General features: G+C 36.5%; 1 long non-coding RNA gene across 1 annotated transcript in view; it reads right to left on the bottom strand.

The window, feature by feature from the left end:
* The window catches only part of LOC110476492 (uncharacterized), a 68,113-nt gene extending 42,992 nt beyond the window's left edge, over positions 1-25,121 (bottom strand). Inside the window, exons 1-2 of the long non-coding RNA XR_002466419.2 lie at positions 25,053-25,121; positions 24,226-24,303 (exon numbers count right to left, since the gene is read on the bottom strand). This is a non-coding gene — a long non-coding RNA (uncharacterized LOC110476492). The remainder of the gene's footprint in view (positions 1-24,225; positions 24,304-25,052) is intronic.
* Between the last annotated feature and the right edge of the window lie 1,686 nt (positions 25,122-26,807).

The raw sequence follows: 26,807 nt of genomic DNA, 5'->3' as shown, positions 1-26,807 counted from the left end.
TTTCTGATATCAACTGTGAAAACTAGAAACCACTGCAATTTATTATACTTTAGCAAAACCTGTCATCTTTAGATAAGATATGAAAAAAGTAAGTCACATATAAGTCTCCATTGATTTTAGGAAGCAGAATCCCCTCAAATGGTGAAATAATTGGTATGTTTACATTCAGAAACTTAGATAGTGTCTGGATAACCCTCTTTCTTGCATCTACATGCAAGCCAAAAATGCATTGTTTTCTGAGGTGACTGCATTACCTGAGGGCCAAGGCTTGTATATTAATATTGCAAAGGTCTGTAAGCAAAGACATGAAACCTGCTTTCTAACTGTGTGCAAATGAGCCCTTCTCTAATTTGGGAATTATTGAGTGTTGTAGGTACAAAAGGCTTTCATAAAACCCCTGTTGTTTTACTTTCAGGCATATGAAAAATGGTCAGGTTTCTTTCAAGAAAAATACAAATTTACTTCAGAAACCAAGAAGTAAATGTTGCTGATTTCTTGGCAGTGCTGTGGGTACAGTACTGCCAAATCACTTACTGTACAGTGTGAGGCTGAACCAAGCAGCATAAAGGAGAACTCACTGTGTTAGTCACATGCATCAATTATCTATGGTGACAGAATTGTTTTTAAACCAGGATTTGGACTTCATTTAAATCAAACTTGCTTCAAATTTACATGTTACAAATCACTCTGCCTGGAAAGGAAGTTGTGCTGAGACTCTGTAATTAGATTTTAATTCCAGGCAACAAGACAGGGATGGATTTTTGGGTAAAATATACTCCTTGCTTGTATAAAATATATTAATTCCTTAGATAAATAAAGATTGACCCTTCCCACCCCTGCCAGAGAATTAGTCAACCATTTTTTGAAAAACTATATTGTTAAATAGTTCTCTTCACTCTTAAGCTGAAAACCAATATACCTTGATTAAGATGAAGTTAATATTACTTGGTGAGAAGCTAAGCTGTCATATAATAGTCTGGAGGATCCTCAAAAAGTCAAAAAGATATTACAACACAGCATGAGCTACTCTCTGATCTTCTAAATATCTGGACTATATTTGCTTCTACAATTTCTGTCTTATCTATCCTTCTTTATGTTCACCTGTAAGTTCCTATTAAAACTGCAATAAGTAGTATGGCTTCTAACACTGAGGATTTAATACTGTACAGAAATTAACCACCTCAAGTACATGCATTTGCACTTTAAAATCCTTCCTGCTACTTCAGTGCATTTCTAAGATGGGAAAGTCTGGACAGAACTATCAAAGCAAGCATGTAGATATTAGAGCATGGAGGGACAGACATACACATGTGCATATCTGCTTTTTTTTTTCTTTTAAATCCAAATATTACAATGTACTAAAGTCTATTAATATGAGGAATAAAAACATCAGAAATTATAATGAGTAGCTATATTAGAGAAGTGTGATGACTAATGGTTTTTCAGACCTATTTATATCAGGTGTGGTAGGAATATCTTTAGCATCCAGGACAGAATATCTCTACAAAACAGATCTTTATGCAAGTACAAAATTCCTTCTGGAGAAAAATGTAATAATTCAATTCAGCTACTAAAAACTGACAAAACCAGCACAAACACCATGTGTCTGTAAGATCACAGACACAGTGTGGCTGTCAAAGATTGCTGTGTAAGGTGGTTGCTCACTGCCCATGGGGCAGACCTGAAGTAGGAAGGACAAAGGGATAAGCTTCCTTTGCTGTAGGGTATATGGAAAATCAGCGGCTGAATTAGTAGGAGACTCGCTCTCCCAGGTCCCAGGTTTAGCCATTTGGCCATGCCACTCATGATAGGAAAGAAATTAATTGTCAAACTCATTCATTGCACAAATCACCCTAATTTGCTGTGACTTCATCAGCAGCAGTGCTGGCTGAGCAATCTGAGACACATCATGCTCATTATCATATGCTCAGACAGTCACCAGCTCTTGTGCAAAAGCAGAGGAGCAGGGTGTAGTGTGTTGAGGTGGCCCAAATGTGTGAATAAAGAACAGACCTTATTCCTACTTTGAAAAACCAGGGGGCAGGGTAAGGACCTGTATTCTGCAGCTTCCTGGCCTCCTTTTGATTCTGGAAGCAGGGAGCACAATGCACGTCCTGAGGGCAATGAGGGTCACAGTGGCTGCTTGTTATCCAGTGAGGTTTGAGCTGGTTGTGTAAAAACAGGAATAAATTCCTTGTATCTCGTTGCTAAAATAAAGCATCCCCCCATGGAGCTGCTGCAGTCCTTTGGTGAGATACAAACTCTGAGCTGGCCAAATGAAGTACAGGCTCTTCTGCTGAATCTGCCTGAAACATTTTTCTTATATCCCAGCTGTTACAGCACCCAGTCAATGGAGCTGTGAGATGAGGAACATATGCCTGTAACACTTCATTTCAACAGGCTCACTTAGTGTTTCTTACTTTGATCTTTCACCGTATACTTCCTGTAGCTGGAGTTAGTTACAGGCTGAAACAAAGCCCAGAGCTACCAAAGAGGGTTCCCTGCACCACCTCCACTGCCCCGCCAAAAAAAATTATCCTTTTGCACCAGATTCTATTACCAAGTATGTCAAATGAACCAGCTGGAAGACAGTGTCTCTGTGAAAATGCTGCCAAGTTTTGAGCTCTTTCTAGCTGTCTTTGTGGCCACTGGTCTTGTACCATTATGGTTACTCTGAACCAGCTACAATTTTTCAGACCTGGTAATGCCCTTTATATTCCCCTTTGGCTAGAAACAGCCCAAGATAAACACAATAAAAAAAGCTGTACAGAAGTTCTCTGAGTCAGAGTTAGTGCCTTTCCACTAGACAGATCTCTTTCCTTGTCCTTCATAAAACCCCATGAATTTTCAATCCTAAGCTTAGGCTTTTATATTTAATATTAGCTATTCAGGTGGGGCTAAATGATTTCTTGAAATAGAAGGTTCCATATGCAGCAGTACTGTTCTCTTTGCACAGTGTATGGGAAGAGAATAAATCTCATTAAACTTATTGTAATCTTCTCCCAGAGAAGTGGTCAAAATGTCATAAACTAAAGTTTTGGTGATAATGCAGACAAAATATTGCTAAAAATACGTCAGTGAACATGGAAGGCTGCAGGAAAACACAATCTCTGGAAACATTTTATTTTCACAATTGTGTGCATTTGTTTTTTTTTCCTGCTTTCATCCTTGTGGCATAGGAAGCAGATGAAAATAAACCACCTATAATAAAATTATTTTCTAACAGTACCACCTGGGTCTGTGAACACAGAATACCTTTCACTGTCAGGTCCAGTTCTGTGATTTCAATGATCCTTGTTAAAGGAGAAACAAGTTTTACATATACATGAGAGCAACACACAAGAATAAATCTTTGCTAGAACACTGTGAGTTTTAAAGATTAAGTATGTAAATGTTGCACTGCATAAGCATGAGGTACATTTCAAATATATGGGAAATAGAAATATAACTGGAATTCAGTTACTCTGGATTTTCACTCCCATGCTCATTTCATTACAATATGGAATTGCAGAGTGAGTCTTGTCATCCTCAGATCTCAATGCTTCTCAGACTTTCTAATATGCATATCAGGTTGCATGTTTTTTACAATTTTTATATGTGAAGGTGACTGCTTCATATTTTACAACAGCATTAGAGATTTTTTTGATAAAGTTCATGGGAAAAAGAAAGTCAGTTTCATTACATTTCCCAAAATTCTAAACTTGTTTACATTTTTGTTGTGGAACTTATCAGCCTTCATTGAAGTCTCATGAAGTATGCTGAGTTTCCCAGCATATACTCTTAAGCAAAGAAAACCTGAAGAAGAATTCCCTTGTGAATATAAAAAAAAAAAAAGTTAAAAATCTGATAATTAATGAAGAAGTTTTCTTTTGTGTCCTCTACCCTAAAAGGTCAATCAAAACAGAAGAATTTAGATTTTGAATTTAGATTTTCTGGAATTTAAATTTTGTGGTAAAATTAAACCTGGGAGAATATCACCTCTAAATTTAATTTTAGGAAGTGATATTAAGGGAGGGATAAGAAGAAGACTCAGTAATAGAGATTGAAAGAAATTTTAATAAGATTAATGGATAATAAAGCTAATATATATATATATATATATGTATATAGGTATGTATGCATGCATGAATGAAAAAAAGTTGCAATCCAGAAATGACCACCAATTTGAATAATAAGCCTCAAGCATATGGGAAAGGATGTCTTCCCAGAAATAATTTACCCTGTGAAAAAGGGTTGTGGAGGTAAAATCCTTGAGAAAGGAACAAACAAGAAAGAGACAAATGTACTAGACATATGTCTTGTTTACATGTCTAGCTACTAATTAGACAGATTTAAAAAAGTAATTTGTGAATTTTTCATCTAAGACGTTGCTGACCCTCTAGTATTGCAATTGTCCATCAAGTCTACCCTGAAGTCTGTGGCAGACAGTGTTGGCTTTAAGCATGCTTTACTTGCTTCAGCTGAAATCTTATACAAGATATAAATAGAACATTGTCAGAATATTCTGATATAGCAGAATAGACACTCCTATTGACTTGCTGGTGACTAACATTAACCAGAGTCTGTTGTAATGTAGTGATTAACTCAGTGATTTCTTAGCTTTCACCCAAGAGGCAGCAATACCATTTGCGTGGCCGGAGAATTGAAGCCTCATCTCAGTCTGAGTCCAGAGGAAGCAGCTTATCAGGATTTCTGTTTCTGTTTGTAAACTGCCATTTCTACTCTCCATAAAAGCTGGTGTTTGGTAGATATATTTGGTCAAAAACATCAAGAAACCATCTCCATCAAAGCATGGAGACCTGCAAAGAGAGCTAAAAGACTTATATTCAACATTAGAGTGACTGGGAAAAAATAATTCTCACCTAGAAGAAAGCAGGTTTCTTAAAAAAATGCTAATATATCTTCGACTGTGTGGTCTATCATGTTGATGGACCTGCCCTCCATGATAGCCTCAAAAATCTTTGGGACTTGGTCAGAATGAGAAAAATTACAAAATATGGAGACAATATGAACTAAGAGGAAAAGAGTACAAGAGGCAGGGCAAATGGCATCTCACTTAGGTACCATTAAGGTTGCCATACTGCCTGATATTTGAGGGCAAAACAGTAGAATTCCTTTTTCCCTTCCACTTCTCCAGATGAGAAAAGAGGGATGATCTCTAGAAAACTCAGGCTAATTCAGGAGTACTGTGGCTACAGAAAGTTTGTGATTCAGAAAATAGTTTTCAAATGTAATTATGATGAATTTATGCAAAACGTAATTATGTAAAATGTAAAACATCTTTTAAAAAGTGCTGCTCAACAATGAAATGTTTCTGTCCTCTTCAAAATGCTAGGCCTGAAATTATGCCAACAATACCCTTTTGCAGCTGTTTTTATTGGTTCAATTTTCTTTCTGCTATCATTTATTCACTCTGTGCTTGTTAGCATTTTGTGTTAGTTCTAATTTCTTCTCCCTATCTAATCTATGTCGTTGACTCAGTTCAGCTGTCAGATTCCTCTTTTTCTCATATCAAGGTTCACGTTGTTTTAACCCCTCTCATGAAAAGCCATATATCTCTGTGTTAAATACTGAAGCTATGTTTGCTCGCAAAACAAGGCCAAGGTTTTATTTATCTATGAGTGTGTGAGGAGCCTTTAGGTTTGCAAAGCCCACTAGCAATAATGAGAACTGTGTAAAATCAATCCATTTTACCTATGGTCCCCATTGATTCAATTAGTCCCTAACATATAGGCAAAATAACCAGGTGAAATTTCAGTGCCTAGATTTTAGTAAAAAATTAGATAATTCTATCTCAATTTTATATTACATTTTAGGATCAAAATAGTTGACATTTAAAGCTTATCAATGTGTACCTAAAGACTTTCTCACATTCTTGCTCCACTGTTACTCAGGCGAAACTAGAACACAGTTCAGTAACAGTTCAGCCTAAACTGAGTTGCATAAATCTGGTTAAAGAATCCAAGATTTGTCAAAACATTTGTAATATATTTGAAAATTACTGAAAATGTCATTGATTAATTCTGATTCCATAACCAATGACTCATTGGTTTTCTCAGACAAGAGGGAAGAGTACACAGAAGTGTTAATTATACAGAAGTGGCATAAGTGCTCATACCTTTGGTTACCACTCCCCAGTCCATTTTGACCAACATCCTTAGCTTCATTCACCAAGAACATGATCCAGAGCTCACATGGCAATGATCCAATCCAGTGAAGTGAGTTCTGGAGCCAGCACCAGAGGAGTCTGGTTTTGAAAACTCTAAGAGGACTTGGTAAAATTGAAGCTTTTGGCGATGAAAGTGCTTTGGTGACAGAACAGTCAGCCCTTTGTTTTCCAGCACAACCTTCTGAAAAAGTGAAGACTGTTGATGGTAAAACAATTCAGCAATTTAAAGGAAGGTAAATCAGTGCATGACACTTCTTGCAATGAAATGGATTAAGTTTCTATTTGGGTATTGTAGCATGTCAAATAAATGAGGTGAACTTAGTGACCCCCTGCACTTCATTATGAAAGGACATATGAAACACAAACATTTATATTTTTGTTTATCTAGGATGACAAGCTTTACAAAACTCTACCTGAAATTGAAATCTTAACATGATTTATGAATTAAAAGCAGATCTTTATTAGCAGCAAACCCCATAAAATATTTCTATTCCACAATGAACCAAAACACATGATATGTCACAGCAACCTTTAGTGATGGCATTGATGTCTATTTTCAAGCGCATTCAAATCCCCAAATAAAGGGGGTTTTTTTCTTAATTTAGTGAATCCCCCTAAAACTTAGAGAGTCTCTAGAGCGAATAGGTCTCTGCATATCACAGCTCTGAGTAGTACAGAGTTAAGGAAAATTACTGAAAGTCAGTCTAGAACAGTAGGTTTGCAGGTTCATGAACTTAGTTGAGAGCAAGACCCTTAGAGTAAGCTCAAAGATGCAACTTGCTGGGCACAGATCTGACTGCAGCATAAGTGTGGGAGCTCTGTGTTGAGAAAGTGCCCTTTGATGCTCATTACAAGTGTGTAAAGAACACATACAGGCATGCTTTGCAAATATGCAAGATTACACTAAACATTATATCTGGCTCAGAACATCCACTTCTAACGATTTATTTAATGACTAATTTACATGGTAATTTCTTGCATTATTCTGTATTTACTTTGCAGGTAGTGAGTCAGACCAGCAAAATGAAACATATGATCTCAAGACTCTCTCAGTCATGATCCAAAAGTGACATTTTTCTGCTTTCTGAAGGGAGCAAGCATGCATTCGATGCTCACATCATCATTTTGAAAAGCCAAATGAAAGTGGTGGCAAAGAAAATGAAATGAAACATGGCATTAGGATCCAGGCTTGGCTGAGTTCTTACCAAAATGATTGCTCACAGTTCAGCTCACAATAAAATGTTCAGGAACTGGTATAATTGCTGCAAATACTATGAAGCAGCTGGGTCAAGAGTGCGGTAGTCAGATGTTGTCAGCTTACCACTGAAATTGTGTGCAATGTTCTTTACTGTCTTCTCACTGCTTGTGGGAGAGCATGACAACATATGGCTTCTCTGGAGCAGCCTGTGTGGGGAACTAACAGTGTATAATCTCGGAGAGATATATGCTGATTTGGTCTATGCTGACTCTAGGTGCTGAGATTGACTGACCTCCACATGACCAGGACACTTTACACCCCTTGTGGCCCCTGAACAGCTTGTTTTTCTCCTTTTCTGTTTTTTCGGTTTTTTTTTTTTTTTTTTTTTTTTTTTTTTTAAATTTATTTTTCTTGAAGAGGGCAGAGTTTTATGGTTTATGACACAGCAGACTCATAGAAGCAGGGATGTCTGTTCTTGGGTAGCTGAACCAAGCTGAAATTTTTTGCAGGCACTGTAAGGCTCTGTGCCAGTACTCTCTTACATGTCATCAATCTTCTTAAAATGGAAACTCTTGACAGAGCTTGTTTTAAGGAAAATCTCCCCAGGTGTGGAAGGCAGTGAAAGGGTGTCTCAAGATACAAGCTATTTATTGAACATACACTTTGAAGAGTAATATTTCAGTGGCAACATAGATTTATAACTAGTTTCAAAAGAGATAGAGAGCCCTATGATTAAATAATGAAAATATACAAGTGTTCTGGTCAGAACAGAATTTTGTATTTGTATTTGTGAGATTTTATATTCTGAATGGTGGCCATTATTAAGAACCATGCTGCATGTTACCTATTCTATCCTATGTTAGACAGAACAATCTCTTCTCTTTACGGTGAACCACAGGTCAAAGAAAATGGGTTGAAAAATTATGAAATCTTTTATAATCAATTTTTTTTTTCATCTTCAAAATGTTTTTTTTCAAATAATTGTGAAACTTTGAGCAGACTGTTGTCATGGGTCATGACTGTACACATAAGACATGAACAATTTCACAATCCTCTTGAGAAATATTTAGTCTGCAGGCTTGTGGAGCTTCAGCAGATTGAAACAAATGGAAATTTGTCCATTGAAAAAAATGGATAAAAGAGTCTTTATCCCACTATCTGGGAATACTCCAGTGACAGATTTATCACTTGAATTAGTAAACTCCTTTGTGACATTTTTTTGGCATTTTTCATTAGATGAAATATTTTCAGGCACAGTGAATACAAAGGTCTGAGCACCTTTCTTCAGCCTAATTAAATAGGATTCCCTCTGTTCTCTTAGTCTGTAGAACAGGCTTGGGGATAGTCAGTTAATTTGATCTCATCCAAGATTTGAAACTGATTTATTTCTTTGCTTGACTGACAGATTAACACCAGGCTTCAAAGCAATTTCCTACTCAAATGTATTTGTGCTATGCACAAAGTCCATCTTTTTTGGATTTTAATTGTCTGCAAGAAGTTTTTCTAGGAAGCAAGGGAAAGGAGGAGAGCTTCAGGTGAGCCAGGACAGACCTGTGGATAGTTCTAAAAGCAGATGTGGTATGAATCCCTCTGTGAAATCCAAGATGGCAGAGGTTTCTTAGAACACAGCACTCACATCCCACATGCTTTGATACTGATTTTGTATTAACAAGCAGTTAATCTTCAGAAGACTAGCTCGTTTTTAGCAGCACTTATGTAGTGCTGGCCCTTCTGATGACAGCTGATACACGGTGCTTTAGGCAGCACGTTAATCACATGGTTGACCCTCTGCAATGTCCTCACTGCTGGTGTGCATTGCTTTTACCCTTCTATGCATAGTGTGCTGCACTGGGTATGTATCCACTCATGGCAATGCAGAGAGAAAAGCCACACCTTCTGAAAAGGTAGAAAAAAAACCCTTTCCACAATCCAAAGTTATTGCAACTAATTATCCAGTGCTTATTGATGTGACTTATTAAATATTAGGTACAATTTGCCTACTGAGGGTACCATGTTGCAGAGGCTGTTTGAGATTGGACCTACCAAAAAAGCACACAGGAAGGGGAAATACTGAGTATGAGTTTCTCATGTGCAAGTCCAAACAAATTATTGTTGAGCAGTGTTGTAGTTGTCTTCTTACTTGTGTAGCTTACTTCTGATGTATCTTTACTTTCCTGTAATAACATTACATATAGATGTGGTTGACAACATAAAATACAGAGTGTATGGGAAAAAAAATTGAAACAATTTAAGTAATTTATGTGTAAAGTCCTAGCAGTGGGAAGAGGTAAGACTATGTAATTTTCACTAACATGCAATGTCATGTGAATATAGTGAAAAAATAAATGAAATGCAGCATGAAATTTTCTTTTCAAATAAAAATATGGTCTGTATTTTCAATCAAGAACAGAACATCAAATCTTTTCTTTTGAATTTTATCTGTAGACAAAACTGGGCTGACAAAAGAAGCAGTAAGTACTGCAAACCTTTGAATTACTCAACAAAATCTAAGTATTTCTAATCCTTATGATGCAACTACTAATAAATAACTAAGTTTTGGTAAAAATTATCTAACATATTCATTTAAAGCAACCCATTATAAATGTAAACAATAGCACAACTCAACAGTTACAAAGTTCTTGCTTTTTTCTTCCTATGAAAATTATTTAAAAGAAATATCTAGAACCATCTATTATTTATCATGTCTTAAATTTTGATGAATAAGGATATGAAAAATGTAAAAAAATTGAAATATAGAAAATGTCTCATTATTGTGTTGATGAAGCTGACCTGTGAGTTCAAATCCACAAGTGGAAATGCATTGGCTGCCATAGACTATTTGATGACTAAATAGGTTGAAGATTTAATTCTTCACAGCCAGCAAAGATATGTAAAAAAATAATGTATTCCAGAGTCAAGACTGTGAAATATATTAATTCTGAAAAAAAAGTAGTTTAAAAAAATGAACTAATTTGAACTTTTACCTATAATTCTATGCAAAATTAATTAACATTGAACAAAATAAAGAAAGGAATTTTATCTGTATATTTCTGTGTACTTCTGTATTTCATTAGTTATGTGGATAATATGAGTCAGTGGAAAATTAGTTTTCAAAAGGCCAAACACCTCATATTTCCTATGTGGTCAAAGCTATGATTTTTCAAAGTGTTTACGCTCTCCTCTTCTAAGACTTGATGGTAGATTTCAAGTGCAAAACAAGTCAAGTAATCTTTGGAAGTTTTCTTTTTAAATTTAATTTTGACATAATGTTGTGAGGACATTTTGTATGAATGAAGTTGATTTGGCTGATCAAAACAGAATTTCAAGACAAATTTAAGCTATAGTTTTCCAATAAGTATTTTCAAAATATGTTAGAAGCTAATTTAAAAAATCTGAGTTTTTATTTTCTCCCATGGACCTGATGACAGGATAGATTAGGGTTTTTTTTAAACAGATATATCTGTAAAATAGTCTTGCAACTTTGGGTAGTGTCAGACCACAGGAGAGAAAGGAACCATGGAAGCTAAAAGAAGCTCAAATCACTGCACCTAGGAGTAAAGAAATATATAATTTAGAAGAATGAAAATGTTGAAAAATATAAGGCAACATACAGCTTACAGTTCTTGCCAGGAAACTATCAGGGAACTACTAAAGAGGTTTAATTTTGGGGAGTTTGACAATGGTCAAACTGATGATGATATGCCAAAACAAGTGTCTTAAAATTAAGACAAAAATTAAAGGCTGACACTCCTAGAGTTTTCCTCAGTGGAAGCTTAAGAACAAGAGTGTGCTCCTAGGAGAGGGAGTTATCCTTCTTTCACTTGACAGAGGATACAGAAAGAACAGAAGTATACAATACATATATACTAATCAATGTAAAAACAGGTCAGAGCGGCATTAGCCCTGAAACACTGTGTTTGAAAGGATTGTCACTGAGATGCTAAAAAAAGTAGAGTAACCTCTCCAAATGTAATGAAATATCATCCATATTTTTGGTGGTTTTATTTTATGCTAATGAGCTCCTGAGTTCATAACATAAGACTTCAGGTCTATGTCTCAAAAGCTTGGGGTGTGCCTGGGCTGCCAGGTGCTTGTCTTCTGCGGTTTGGTCTGTTTTTCCAACCCAAATCATCACACCTCAGCTTCTTTCTGCTCTGTGTGTATATATGTGAGCTACGAGGAGCAGTATGCATGCCTAAATCCTACCATCTTGTGGCCTGATATGTGGCCATGTGCTACCTGACCTGGGAAGCATTCATGTCTCCCCTTGTGTAAACTTATCTCCTCTCAGGTCTCAGAGTAATGAAATTTTCCAACTCTGCCAGTGTGGTGCGACACATTCACAAGCACTTATAAGTCCCTCATAAGCTACAGTAATAGGTCTTAAAAATAGACAAATGGCAGATTTATAAGCTGCTCATCAAAGAAAGTGTTACATATTTTTTGGTTTCTCTAAATTATTTTACTTGTCCTTGTACAGTAATAATTTTTAACCATACTGATTGGAAAAAAAGTCTTAGCCAGTTGTGATTTTTGCTGATTTGTTTTACTGTGGAATGGACTATATTACCTATGAATAATTGAATATCCACTTCATATTCAGTGCAGTGAAGTGAAGTAATTCACAAGATGACATAAGTAGTCTAGGACAAATTCAAATTTGCTCAGAGATCCCTCTGTGCTCCTTACACTTCCACATTTTCAGAGCACCTGTCTATTTGCTTGGAACTAGTGCATTACAGCTCTTTTAGTGCATAAGATTACAGATTTTGATTAATTCACCAGTCTCTGTGCCTTACCTTTTCTAAAAAGGTAGGTGACTATCTACTATAATCATCATTATAAATTTAGAGTAATGGTGGCACATTGCTTTGGTCTCTGCTCAAATGCAGCATGTTTTAATATCAAGACTCCCTAATTAAAAGGATATTCAGTGGCAAGCAAACTAACAGCACTTCACATTAATCTGAATTATAATACTCAAACACTATTTTATTTCTGCCCATTCCAGTAACTCTATAATTGCATCCACATTTTGACATGCTTTTGTTGTTATCACAAATGCATTGTGGCATGTGAGTCTGCAACATACCCCTCATTTTATTAAGTTGGAAAGAAAAGGACAGTATGTGAAGAAAATATTGGCTGCAAATGCCAAGCAAATATTGCTGAGTAAAGCACCACTGTGCAAGAGCACTCACACAAACACCGCTCATCTAGCCTGCAAGACGAGCTCTGAACACATGAGGATGCTGATGGTTCTTAACCAGCTCCACGCTTCCATATAAAAATTTTCAGCCTTGTCCTCATTCTGTAAGTGTTTAGACTAAATCCCTTGCCCTCTGGCTTGCCTTCTTTTCCTCCTGCACCACACCTCTCAATTCCCATGTCCTCTGGCTGCTACAATGGATGATATTCAAAATCTGCCTCTCAAGGGGAATGTGGTTGTCGTGGTGTTCTGACTTGGCAGGGGGAATTGCCTGCAGTACCAACTTACTGCCTGTAAGGCCACAGAGGACCCATTCTCTCAAAAATTTCTGTGAAAGGTGCCCAGACACCTGGAGAGGTCTCCAGACCTCCTTCCAGCATTTGCAACTGGCTGCTGCTTTCTACTTTTATTCACTTTATTTTTGACTCTTTTCCTGAAGTGGCTTTGTTTCTGTTAGACAACAGCAGTTGCTGGATAGTTAATGATAGTTTTAGCAGCTCAAGAGGAAACTGGAAGAGAAAGTCTGGAGGGCAGGAGAAACACTGACAGCATAGCCATGGAAAATTACTGTTAAGTAGTGTCTGGGTTTGACCTGCAGATTAGGTGTACCGAGAACTTTTCCTTAGAGAAAGAAGCAATAGCTACTTACCAAAATTCCATTAATGGTTTCTTATGTCAGGTATAAAAGCACTGATACAAAGAAAGTACTTATTTTATACTCAGAACAGTCCAAAAAAGAAATGTCAGCTAGCAAAAATACCTCTTCAGTTTTTACTGCTAGCTGGATCAGCCCTCATAAATGCCTAAACTCATATATAAAAATGTTAATGTTTTTCAATTGCTACTCTGAATTTATATTTATTGCAATACAATGTATCCATTAGCTCATCTATCACCAGTAAATTTGTTAGTGCTTCAAATATACAGTACATAACTTTGCAGCAATTTCATTTTACAAGCTAATAATGTACTGTAATGTAGCTTACAATATCATGTAGATGTATTTGATTAGGGAGGTTCAGCAGTCAGTCAGATTGAATAGTGGATTACATGAGAATCAAATTTTTAACTTATTTACTGTACAAATGAACAGCTTTGTTCCACATAAAACATGTTAATTTAACAGGTGTGTCATTTTATTCCCTCAAATATTCATTGAAGAGGAACAAATGGTATTATGACTGAAACTGAAGCATAGTAGACTTAGAATGGTTTTTAATGCTTGACATGTTTATTCTTTAAAAAGAGTAATAATTGTATTTAAATTGTATCTAAATTTATTGTATGTATATTTATATATTTTGTGCTGTATTACAGTATCTGCAGTAACTTCCCAGAAGCAAGAGAGATGGCAACAATATTTTCCTGTAATGTAATTAAAATACAGGACTTTTTTCTTTTCTTCAAACAAAACAAAATTTCAAAAATATACTCTGCAGGAGGTGTTTTTTTAGAAAACTTTGGAAAATGTTACTATTTTTCACTTACTACATGGATGTGCCAAAACTCATATATGTGTTCGGTATGGAGAGGCAGTGTCCCTGTGTCATCTCCAAGCTGAGGGATAATGCAAGGATGTCCTCACAGAACATCTCTTCCTTCATGTTCTCCAGATAGTATGTGTGTTATCTCAAATGGATGCTCGAGCTCATGGGGTAGGAGTAATATGGATTAATATTTGGCTTCCTATTCATCTGATAATTGCAGCAGAGAAAAAAAATCAGGATTGTATTTTAAGAACAGTGGTTAGCAGGATTTCAAAATTTTGAACATTCTAGAGAAACTGTTTTGGAACTTGGTTCAACAAGTTCTTCCTTTGCTGGAGACCCCAGAGCTGAGGCATCTTTGCAGATGGGGTCTCACCAGAGTGAAGTGGAAGAGCAGGAATCCCTCCCTCACCTTCTGCCCATGCTGCTTTGGATGCAGCCCAGGATGCATTTGGCTTTCTGGGCTGCGAGTGTCCGTGGCTGGCTCATGTCCAGCCCCTCCCCAGCACCCCCATGTCCTTCGGGGCAGGGCAGCTCTGGATCTGATCATCCCCCAGCCTGTACTGGGGGTTGCTCTGACCCAGGTGCAGCACTTTGCACTTGGTCCTGTTAAACCTCATGAGATTCCTCAGGGCCACTTCTTGAGCTTGTCCTGGTGCCTCTGGATGGCATCCCATCCTTCAGGAGTGTTAACTGCACCCCTCAGCTTGGTTTCTCCTGCAAATTTCCTAAGGGTGCACCCGATCCCTTCATCTACACTATTAATGAGGACAGTAAATAACACTGGTCCCAATACAGATGTCTGAGGGACACTGCTTGTGTCTGATGCTCTGAGCCATTGACTGGCCCTCTGGATGTGAGCATCCAACCACTTTGTTATTCATCAAATAACAGTCCATTCAAATTCAACATAAAATCTATCTCTCTCCAGTTTAGAGAGTAGGATGTTTTTGGGGAACTGTGCCAAAGGCTTTACAGAAGTCCAGATAAATAACATCTATAACCCTTCCCTTGTACTCTGATGCAGTCACCCCATCATAGAACCCCCGCTAGGTTGGACAAGAAGGACTTGCCCTTGGTGAAACTGTGCTGGCTCTCTCCAAGTTCCTACATGTCTTTCACATGCCTTATCAGAACTCCTGGGAGGATTGGTTCCAGGATATTCCCAGGCAGAGAGGTAAGGCTGACTAGTTGGGGGTTCCCAGGGTCTTTCTTTCTACCCTTCCCTTTTTAAAGATAGTTGTGGTGATTTCCTTTTCCCAGCCACATGGGAGTTCCTGTGGCTGCCATGAATCTTCAAATATCATGGAGAGTGACTTGGCAACTTCCTTGGCCAATTCCTTGTGCAAAGATCAGAGATTACTGTAGACTCCTGGTTGTTACCACTCAGGCCAGAATGGACTACATCACACAGAACAGAAATGCAGACTGCAAGAACCAGAGTCTGACTGTGGGTGAGAAAGAAATACCTCTTTTTGTTACTAACTCATACTTGTAACTTGTTTATCTTTTGCATGTATTCAGATAGTGCATAGAAACATATTTGCAGAACTGCAGAGAGGCATTATTTTTTTAAATAAAAGGCATTGACTTTGTTATACATATTTGTGTTGTGTTTCAACTGCTTGGGGAACTATGTTCAATTAAGAAGTCAGAAGTCATGAAGCTAAATTAATCTGGGCAAAACTCCATGCTCCATGTTATACTTGTACATCCATGAAAGAAATGAAGAATTGTTTTAGCTCCCTAATACTCCTGCTTCTTTCAGCATGTCCCAGCTGAGAAATAGGACACAACATGAAATACTTTATAGTTTTTTATGTGAAAGGTGACTATAACTGTCACTTCTATTTATCTTATAGTTTCCTGGGTTTTGCCAGTCTTTTAGTCCATTCAGACAGCATAGCTTTTAATTTACCTGTCATCATTCATATACTACCCACTTGAGCATTGCAGCAGGGAAAAATTATGTGAATTTCTGGAAATGCAGACTTCCTAAGAACTATTTTGAGAAGTAATATTACACTATATTTGCAGTCATCTTTTGTATAAAGGATCAGTAAAGAGCTAAGAGGAAGAGTTTGAAGCATACGGCACTTACTGGAAAAGGAAATGGACTTACACAGTTTTAATGAAGGGAAGTATTTTTCCCTTGTGATAAATTGAAGTGACATGCGAGGGTGGCCCTTAAAAATCCTCCATTTACTCCCTTAGGGCAAAATCTCTTAATGGGCTAGGTCCAACTTCACTAAAGATGATAGAGATTCTTAATTGGCTTCAATAGGCCTTGGATCAAGGCCACAGGAGTCATATAGATCAAAATATTTTCGGCTGTCCAGCTGGATGGCAAGAAATGACTGTAGTGATAATATTTGTATGAGAAGCTTGTATTTTTACTTTGCTGTTTCACTGTGGGGAAAAACATATTTGTTGTTTATTTCTTTGTCCAATACACATCTATAGCTTTCTAATGTCATGCAGAGAACACTAATGCAATATATTATGCATGCTATCTATGTTATGTTATGTCATTGGCTTTCACCTCACCTCATTTTTCTGTTGAGTCTGGAAGGTGGTTGAGGGCTGATGAGAAGGGAAATACCCTAAATCTGTCAGATTTATTTAGACATGTTGATGTGTTTTGAAAAAATGAGTACTCATTGCTGTGCATTGTTTTTCTGAGTAAATTTCTGAACTGGCACAAGCTAGATTCTTTATATGTGCACAATTGCATTGATCAGAATCTGCTTTATTTTTTTCCCATATATGATATAATTTATTAAATATGGACTCCAACAGTCACAGGATAAAAAATATTGTATCTACCCTGAAATAATTTTTCTGTTTCTGATTTTTGTTAACATATTTTTTTTTTATTCCATCTTTCCTCTTTGTGCTTTATTAATTCACTTTCATCATGAGGTAAAACAAATACAGTAGAAATATACTACACAAGTCTCTGTAACAAAAGAGCGCACTCTATCCCTCCACTGTGTTATTCTCAGTATCCACATGGTAAACACACATGAACATAAAACATGTACATAATCCCAAATTAAGAAAAGATTCTAAATGAAAATATACAGTCTATTATGGATCTTATTTAAGCAATTTGCTGATTGATATTGTCGTGAGATTTTCTATCCTGGTTTACTAATTTTTATAGGAAAACTAAAGGGAAAGGAATTACTAGAAAAAAATTAACAGTTTCAATTAATACCCTCTGCAATTTAAGATGGCAGAAACAACATTTTCTGAAATCCTCAAGTGCTTAAATGTCTTGGACCTTTTCTATACAATTGTTTTTAACTACAATTCAGAACATGAACCAACATAACTCAGCTTCCATCTTAATATTACACCTCAGCGCACAGAACATCTGTACTTGTGTGTAAAGAAAAAGACATTTTTATACAGCAATTTTGAAATGCTTCCATTTATTTATTCATGAGACCCCTAAAACTGCTCATGAAATTCCTAAAACTGTTCAGGTTTGCTAATCAAAGGAAAGTAGTGTCACTACTGAAATAAACACCTTTTGAACATTCTGTTATAATTTCAGGAAATAAAATGAATAGCAAATTCAGAGATATCTTGGCTAATTTGAAATATAAAGATGTCACTAGACATCAAGTTTTCAAATTACATGTTTTCAGCAACTCTTTACAGGCTTGGGCAGTAGTTGCTCATGTGATGTAGACACTGTTTTTCTTGCTTCCAAACTCTTACTTAAGTACACAAATCAGAATTTACTTCCTTTTGTCAGTAAAACAAAAACGAAAAATATACTTTCTAAAGGATTCATATACTGTGGTCTGAAATAAGAGGAAGAAAAAACAATTTAATTAGGACATGGAATAAAATCTGCTAAATATCCTCTAAAAAGTAGTCCAAAGGAAAAAGCAAGAAAAACAAAGAACACAATACAGACAACTTTTTTTTCTTCCCTTCTATGTGTGCCTTTTGTTTTCTTTTATGTAAAAACAAATGGTGTACTGTAGCCAATTTTTTTTCACTTTTTCCTGAGATTCCATCATATCCCCTACTTCCTTTGAAAGTAACTGGATGCCACAGATAGTACTAATCCAAACCAACACCATACTTGGAAAGGGACTGAGAAGAAGATAGAAACAAACCAATGCACAGTTAAAAGAAATATGGAAAAAAACATAAGAAGATGGTTAGTGCATCTGATTGAAGAAATTCTTTCTTTCCCCAGTTGTCTCTCTTGCACAGACACACACACATCTACACACTTGATTTATTTGTGAAACAGTGTCTTCTAAACTTAGATTTTTGCAAAGTGGAAAGGCAATTAAACAGAACAGCTTGAAGCTGCCAATCACTCCCACTACCAACAAAAGCATCTACTATCACATCTACTATCAAAGGAAATAATGTAATGTAAAAAACCCCCCACATTCTACCAAAGAAAACAATGTAAACACGCAAGTAAAAAATAAGCTTGTTTATCATCTGTCATAGAATAGCTACATAGCATACATTTTTTAACCCTCCCCCCTAAGGATATGTGTTTTTGTATCCCATTATGTTAATTTGGCCATGCATGTGACATGGAAGTTAAGGAACAATGGGAGAAGTTAGCTTTCCTGCATGCTTTTATGTTGGGGAAACACACTATTACTCTTGCAGGTTGGGGTGTTGGATTTTCAAAAAGTTTTTGGCTTCTGGTGTACAAATAAATTGTGAATCACAGCTTATCATCACTTAAAGATGCATGTGCATGCTAGAGTTTGCTGAAACATGATTGGCTGCTACATAAATCAATCTGATAGAGATCAGTCCCATGAAAAAAAAAATATAGCATTAGCCTCTTCTTTTGGAATGTAATTCATTTTAGATAGTGGTTATTGATGATTTCATTCCACTGGTACATGTACATGTCTCGACCATGTTTTTATATAAAATATTTAAACAGTACAATGTGTTCATTTCAAGAATGACCATGAAGAAACAATGATTAAAAATTTGTTTTTGCAATATTCCAGATGTAACATTTTCATACAGAAAACTTTGTTTCCCTTAAAATGAAATTAATCTTTTACAGCAATTTTATTTTATTTCTCTACCTTGCATGCAACATTTACGTGTTTATCACTGTAATATTTTCTACACCAGATTTTTTTTTCACAATTTCTGTGAATACTTTCAATTAGCCTTATTATAGTTAGACCAGATTTTGCTGATGTGAAGTATGTGAGACTAAGCCATTGACTCAGACACTCAAATTGTCCTTGATAACTCATCCTGACTTTGGATTAACCCTTGTTACCAAGGGGAGGTTCTTTGCTTTTGCAATAGAAGGTTCTTTGCTTTTGATTTCATATTAATTTCCATGTAAGCATATAACTATTTTCTTTGATCCATGAATCATAATAATGGTAAAAAATGGACTTTGAAAACATCCTATGTAGATACCTAATGGTTCCTCATAGCACTGTGATAAATGAGGTGAGCACTCTAACACATAGAGAACAGTAGTGACTTGTCAAAAAATCATAACAAACCACCAGTAGAAGGGTGTTTGTGAAACATTACCCTGATCTTCTCCTTCCTTTCAACGTGTTTTAAATACCCATACACAATCACATGCAAGTTCTGTGCAAGATGAAATTCAGCCTCTCAGCAAGGAAAATGATATATTCTTAATATATTCTCTGAAATTTTTACTTGGGGTTAGCTTCCTTTTTTCTCTGTCCTCCACCTCTTTTCAAACTGAACAAAGCATTCCTTCCAGAAGGCAATCTCTTTTAAAATACACCATTTTTGACATTATCTAAACCAGGAAATAAAGCAGTCTGGGAAAAATATCTTAAAATATGAAAAACATTTTATTATGTGCCTGGCTAGTTGAAAAGCAGAGAAACAGAATCTTACTAAACTTTCCAGAATAATTTACCTTTAGGCTGAGAACAAGCATGGAAAATTCAGGGAGCTTCTTCAAATGTTTACTTTTACTAATCTCTCCTCCTTCTTGAAAACACAGAGGGACAAATAAAAGATAGATGAGCACTGTGTTCTTGCAGTGAAGGACACCTCCTGTCTCCTGAGGAATATTCTCAGTGGAGGAACTAAGCAGTACTCAGTTGGGTAATAGTCCTGAGTTCATGGTAAGAGTATGTCTGAAACTATTTTCTCCAGAGACCAGAGATTTTGAAGTATGCACCTTATCTATAGACAGAGGTTTTGGAAAGATTTTCTGAGCTTGTATGTGTGTCTCTCTCTGTCTGTCTGTCCATCCCTCCCTCTCTTTTTCTAGTAGAAACCTTTCGCATTCTGGTGACCTGATGGCTGCTAGCAGGTTTCTCTGATCTGTTTCTGTAAATGACATGCAGAAGGCTTATAAAGCAAAATCTCATGTAGCAGAATTTTTCTCTCACTCATAGAAATCCTCTGGTTTTGCTGCAGATGTTTTTCTGTCATTCTTTGCATCCCCACTTTCTGCTTATGCTGCAGAGCATCATTCCCACTGGTTTTCAATGAATAGAGGAAAGAGAAAAGAAAGGGAAAGGAAAGGGAAAAGGAAATTACGAGGGAAAATCTACAAAATTGTCTGCAATTCCCAACAGGCGCTAACAGCAGTGTCATTTTTAATGTGGTCTTGGGGACACTTGTGTTTGAGCAATTACCTTTTTCTGGAAAATCTTTTGAGGTTGTTTAAATTAGCTTGTTTTAAGTTAATATTAATTCAACATCACTTACAAAGATTCTGGTATTAGCTCATGGAAACATTGTTTCTATATAATTAGTTCTGTCATGTTCTGACTTTCTGAAAATTACAGGATTGTTTGCCATTTTGACAGAATGCTGACACAACAATCATTTATTTCCAATAAAATACCCCAAAGGAATAAATACAGCTCTGTTATAGTTATGTAAAAATAAGGATATCCTAGGAACTAATTGATCATACAATATGTCTAATTTCATTATATTTGACAATGATACAAAAGATTATGCTAACTGCTAGTAGTTTGCTTATGTGTTTAGGCTGAAATACTTATCAATATTCTTGGAAAATGCATTTCTGTGGGCAAGTTTTGCAGGGAGGAGGAAAATCAATCTTAATTGTTCTGAGTACTACAAGAAGAATTAACAGTTACTCTATGCTGAGCACTAGGTTTATGAAAGTCGTTGAAGGCTACAAACTTTTTCCAAGTGATGTTTTATAGAACTGCTTTTAAAAATCCCAGAGGGTAAATAGTATTCTCAGAATAAACAGAAAAATGCTGACCTTGTCAGATTTAGCTGCTGAAAGCCAAGCTGTTTTAAAACTTAGAGGATCAAGGGTCATGGTAATAAACAACACAGATAAAAAGAAAGAAAGCAAGGAAAGAAAAAAGAAAGAAAACTGGAAACAAAAAAGGACTACACAGTGAATATAAGTAATAAATATGTTGACCTTGATAAGAAGAATATGAGATATTTATGCAAAAGCCAGGCAGGGGTGAAGAGATTGCAGAGGGAAAGAAGAGAAAGTGCACAAATTGTATTTGGGAAAAAATATTTCTTAGAACTTGTTTTGAAGCCGGAAATGAGTCACTTTATCTTCATGTGTTTTTGGTTTTGAAAGGGGAGAAAGGTCAAAGCTTCTTTGTTTTAAATAAACTGGTCACTAGTTCTGAAGTGTAATATGATAGGGTTCAAGAATCCTAATGAAACTGGTATTTTCCTGACACCCTGGGCTGCAGCACCTCAGCAGTTGTATGGTCATGTATTGTAAGCCCAGGGAGTTTTATAAACAAAGGCATTACAGAGCCTGCCTTTGCTCATGACCTTCATACCCTGGTGCTCCTGTATCAGCCATATGGGCAGTGTGATGGCTAAATTTGCCACCATTTATATACTTTTCCAAATTGCAGCTGCACACATGGCCCTCCACCGTTATGCTCAGAAACATGAACTAGAGTTACTACCTTTGGCCCTGTATGATGCCTCTTTCCAAAATTATTTTGTTGAGGTTAAAAAAACAAAGTGCTGAGACACTCAAAGTGACACAGAAATTAAAAATGCCATTGGAAAAAAAGGCAACAGGAATGCTACAGCCAAAAAGCCCACGCTCCACCAACCCAATCCAGAAAGGTTTTAACAAGGCTTTTGGTATAAGTGAGTTTGCTGAGGTCTGGAGTTTACTAGAGCCCTCACAGCTGTGTCTACTGGGAGTTGTGTTTACCAGATTCTACATCTAAGGTACTCAGCTTCTAACTGCAGGCCAAGAAACACTTGCAGAGGGAATGAGATAATAGCAAAGAAACAATATAGATGAATTTCAGCACTGCCTTGCACTGGAACACCTCATGGTAAAGGAGAGTCTTCATGCTGTGCAAACAGAAAAGGAAATAAATAGTTCTATATAAGATTAGAAGTCAAAAGAACATCCCACAAGCAGGACAAGGGAGGAAAAACTTCAATGGAAAATAAATGGAACAATCTCTTCCTATTGTTCAAGGTGTGCTTATAGAGTTACAGAATGGTTTGGGTTTGAAAGGACCTTCAATATCATCAAGTTCCAACCCACCAGTCAGTCATGGACAGGGACAGCTTCCAAACCTAGAGCAGGTTGCTCAAACCCCATTCTGGCCTGACCTTGGACAGTTTTAGGGATGGGGGAGCCACAACCTGTCTGGGTCACCTGTGCCAGTGCATCATCACCCTCACAGTAAAGAATTCCTTTCTATTTTCAGATCTAAACCTGCCCTCTTTCAGTTCAAAAACATTATCCTTTGTTCTGTCAATATGTAGTCTTGCAATAAGAATGTGTGTAGTGCTTAATACAGGTCTTCACATCAGGCTTGTGTGGACAGCAATCTCTTAATAGTTAAACTCCCATGTCCTATTATTCTGCACAAATGCAAGGTTTTTATCTTTGTCTCAACTCATAGGACCTTCCTGTTCTTCTTGAGATCCTTTCCTGACCTGCTCTTGAGATCATTCTCTTCCAGACTGAGAATTCCTATAAATTTTGTTTGCTGATTCATGCTGCCACTTATGTTTAAATGTGAGATATCAAGCTGTATCTGTAATATATTGCTCCTTTTTCTTTATCACATTCCAAGCTTTACACATTAGATAATGTCCTAAATGTATAGAATAATTTCCATCTAAAAGTTCTTTCCTACATTGCTTCTGTAATTACTTCAGGATTAGGCTAAATGTTCTTTAGGAGACTCATTTCTTCTTTCGGTGTTCATAATACATCTTCTGCAAAAGGCCATCTGTTCCCAGACCACTAGAAACAACAATGAAAGAGCACACTTATACAATAACATGGGGATATGTATCACTGGCTACAAAATTGAAAAGCAATTATGGTAATGAAAATTGTGAACTTTTAAAATGACCAGCTTCATTATTCTTTGTGGCATCAATCCCCAAATTGGGACAATTACTCAGTTTACAATAAAACTAAATAAATGACTGATTCATTGGACATTAGCTGTTTCAGAGGTAGCATCATGCTAGCTCTGAAGCAGCTTGCTGTTTGAAGTAGCACTTGAAATGACCTATTATGCAGAAGCACCCCAAGTGCTTGGATTTCCTACTTTGGCCTTTCTTCAACATTCCACTTTCTATTGTGCCTTCTCCTTTTTCTCTAGCCTTGAATCAGTCTGTCATTCATTCAAAATGAACCAATAACTGGAGGTAATAATTCCTTTCCAGTTTATTTTACTTTCCTCTTTATCTTTCTGCTTACCCATGTCTGCTCTAGGATTTTGTGCCCGAGAGAAACCAGCCTGCTTTGACTGTTGTGATCCTGAGACATCTGAGAATGAATTTCTGAGGATGCACTGACAACATGCATATCATGAAAGTGAAGTAATTTAACAGAGCAGAATTAGGTAGGGTGCTTAAGGTGAACCCTATAAACAAAGACTTTGCCTATACCTTGGCAGAAGCCAGGAGGACTAAACAAAAACCAAACCAGAAAAAAACATGATAATTTCAACCTCTTTCTTGAGTATGGTACAGGCAAATCAAACACCAGTTTGGTTTAGGTTGTTTGGTTTAGGTTTCTAACACACCAAAGAGATTCTTGATTAGAAACCACCAATCAGTAAATACTATGTTGTGATAGAGGTACAGGGGAGGGTATTGGTCTTTATTGTGCTCAGTGAAAAAGGTTGAAATATTGCTTTCTTACCTTGAAGCACTTTATGATTGACTTCAAAAAACTGATGTTCACAAAGCATCTCTAAGTCATGTTTTCCTGCTTATCCACCTGTTGGAAAGAAAAATGAACAAAATGAGAAGATATTCAGACCTATGACAAGATTTTCTAAAAGTTGAGTTAATCTACAGTCCTTCTCATTTATTTTTGTATCCCTCCAGAGGGGGAAAGATTAATTGTAAAAATACTAGTTTGCTTTTCTGCTCAATCTGGAAAACAATGCAATTAGAAAAGTTTCAGTAGAGCTTCAGATATGTCATTGATCCATGCATATTTCTAAACCTTTAGAAAGTTTCTTTGTTATTGAGGAGTCATCAGATTAAAACCTAAATTAAAGAAGGATGTTCCTGTGAGTTAGTGTTGGACTGGGAATCAGAGACTCACTCACTGCTGGAACTGTTATAGACTTGTTTTGTGATTTTGGTTGTGATCCAGCAATGCACTTTAATCGTTATTTAATATAAAACCCTGGAGTGGTGCCTTGAAATTTAAGCACACAGTTAAGTCTTTATTAAACAGGAGAGTTAGTCGGTCTGAACTCATTTCTCTAGCTATAAGATGTGTTAGTACTTATATTCTCCTACAGTTTATTTTTACAGAAAACCTTCTGGAGCAAAAAATATATCTTCTGATCTGTGCAACACCACGACCAACTGATGTCAGCTGGAGCCTGTAAAAATCATTCTGCTGCAAAGCAGTGATAGTCAATGAATTATCTTCTCATCCTTTGGAAGCAAGTAACTGTTATGAAAATACTATTTTCATGGAGGCTTAATGGAGAGGGGATAAGGGACACTTACCAGTTTCACATCACTCACATCCTTCTGGTTTAAGGGTCCCTCTCTGGCTGCAGTCCCACCTTCTCCTGCTGCTGGCTGGAGAAGATTCAAGCTGCTCCTTCAGCAGCCAGCTGTAATTGCTGCGATACAGCAGCAGGGAGTAAGTAAGGCAGTAAGAGAGCAGACTAATGTACCTGCACTAAAGCCTACAGTTTGGGAATGAAATGGAATGAATTTTCAATATTTTGTCTTATTTGTTAATATTTTACAATTAATTTTGATAAATATCTTTTTTAATACTGTGCTGTAAGGGAGCTCCCAAAGCCTCCTTTATTTCATGGTCTTTGCATGCTTCCTACAATGGATTGTGAAGTCTCTGTACTTGCCCAAATACAGTTAGAAATTTTGTTCACAGAGTGAGAAAGAGTGCTCACAAGTAAGAAGGATTATTAATTTCTACAGCAGCACTGAGAATATGTAAGCAATACAAATCATCAATAATTCACTTTAATTTAAAACGTAATTGAATCCTCACAGATCCTTTGAATACTTCCTGGCTACATATATGACCTGGCTACACATTACATTGTATGACTATCTTTTCTCCTTAGAAAATATACTTATATTTCTCCTTATCTTTATTTTTTCAAAACCAGAGAGAAAAATCCATTTTGTGCTTCTGTGTCAGACAGTCTACTTACAATTTCTGAGACAGGCCTGAGGTCTCTAAGACCCATAACCTCTCTCTTGTGTTCATTCATCAAAGCGCCTATGATCTAGCTTCTACATTTGGATGACAAGGAGGAGACTGCTAATTGTCTTGGAAATGTAAAATAAACACCTTTTCTACATATGTTAATGCCATTGTTTATTGACTACTTAGGTTGGATGTAATTGGGGCCACTTGGGAAACATAAACAGCTCAGGGCCTGTCAATACCTGACCTTTAGAATATTCAGTACAATCAGTGTTATGTGGTGTTTAACAAGCTGGCCTTTTCATGTGGATGCAGCTGTAGTTGTCATGCAATAAGGAATGAAGATCCTGTTCTTCCTTACAAACTTTAAAAATTATTTTTAATTTCATCTGTGGTGTTGAAGTAACTCAGAACAAAATAAATTCTTCCACTGGAAATGTAGTTTGCAGTCACAATCTTTGAAAAAAGTGAGAACCAGTTTCATGTGAAAGGCAGGGAAAAAACCAACTCCAAAGCAGAAGAGTGAAAAGGGGCCAGGATGTTAAACAGTTTAACTAAGAGTATCTTCATGCATTATGACATATGGCAAATGTAAATTAAGCCACCTTCAGGATGTCATAAGCAAAATTTTCAACAGTGGTTCTGATGACTGAGAGGGTCTTGAAGAATCTGTCATCAGCAGACCATAAAGGCTAAAACACAAGCTATCACTAACATGCAGATGTTATCAGGATGTGACTTCAGGACAGCTACAGATCCTGATGGGGAGAAAAAATTGCAGATGTTTAATTGATTATTGTGGAAACTAATTGCAAACTATTATCTTTTAATTATTTAATTTTTTTACAAAAGAGATAGTCTATGTCTTCAGCCTCTATTGCCAGTGGGTAAGTTAAGAGTTCCTGAAAATAAAAACAAACAACTTTTTCAGTGAGCTAATTAAAACTGTTAATATTTCTGAGCAGACTGATAGATAAACATTTCCATTTCAAATTACTCTTTGAAAGAAAGAAAGGAACAAACAAAAAGAAAATCTCAAGCATACTGCCTTCAAATAATGAAATATATAACATTCTATT

This window comes from Lonchura striata, chromosome Z (genome assembly GCF_046129695.1).
Source record: "Lonchura striata isolate bLonStr1 chromosome Z, bLonStr1.mat, whole genome shotgun sequence".
Classification (NCBI taxonomy): domain Eukaryota; kingdom Metazoa; phylum Chordata; class Aves; order Passeriformes; family Estrildidae; genus Lonchura; species Lonchura striata.
This window is presented reverse-complemented; position numbering and strand designations above follow the sequence as displayed.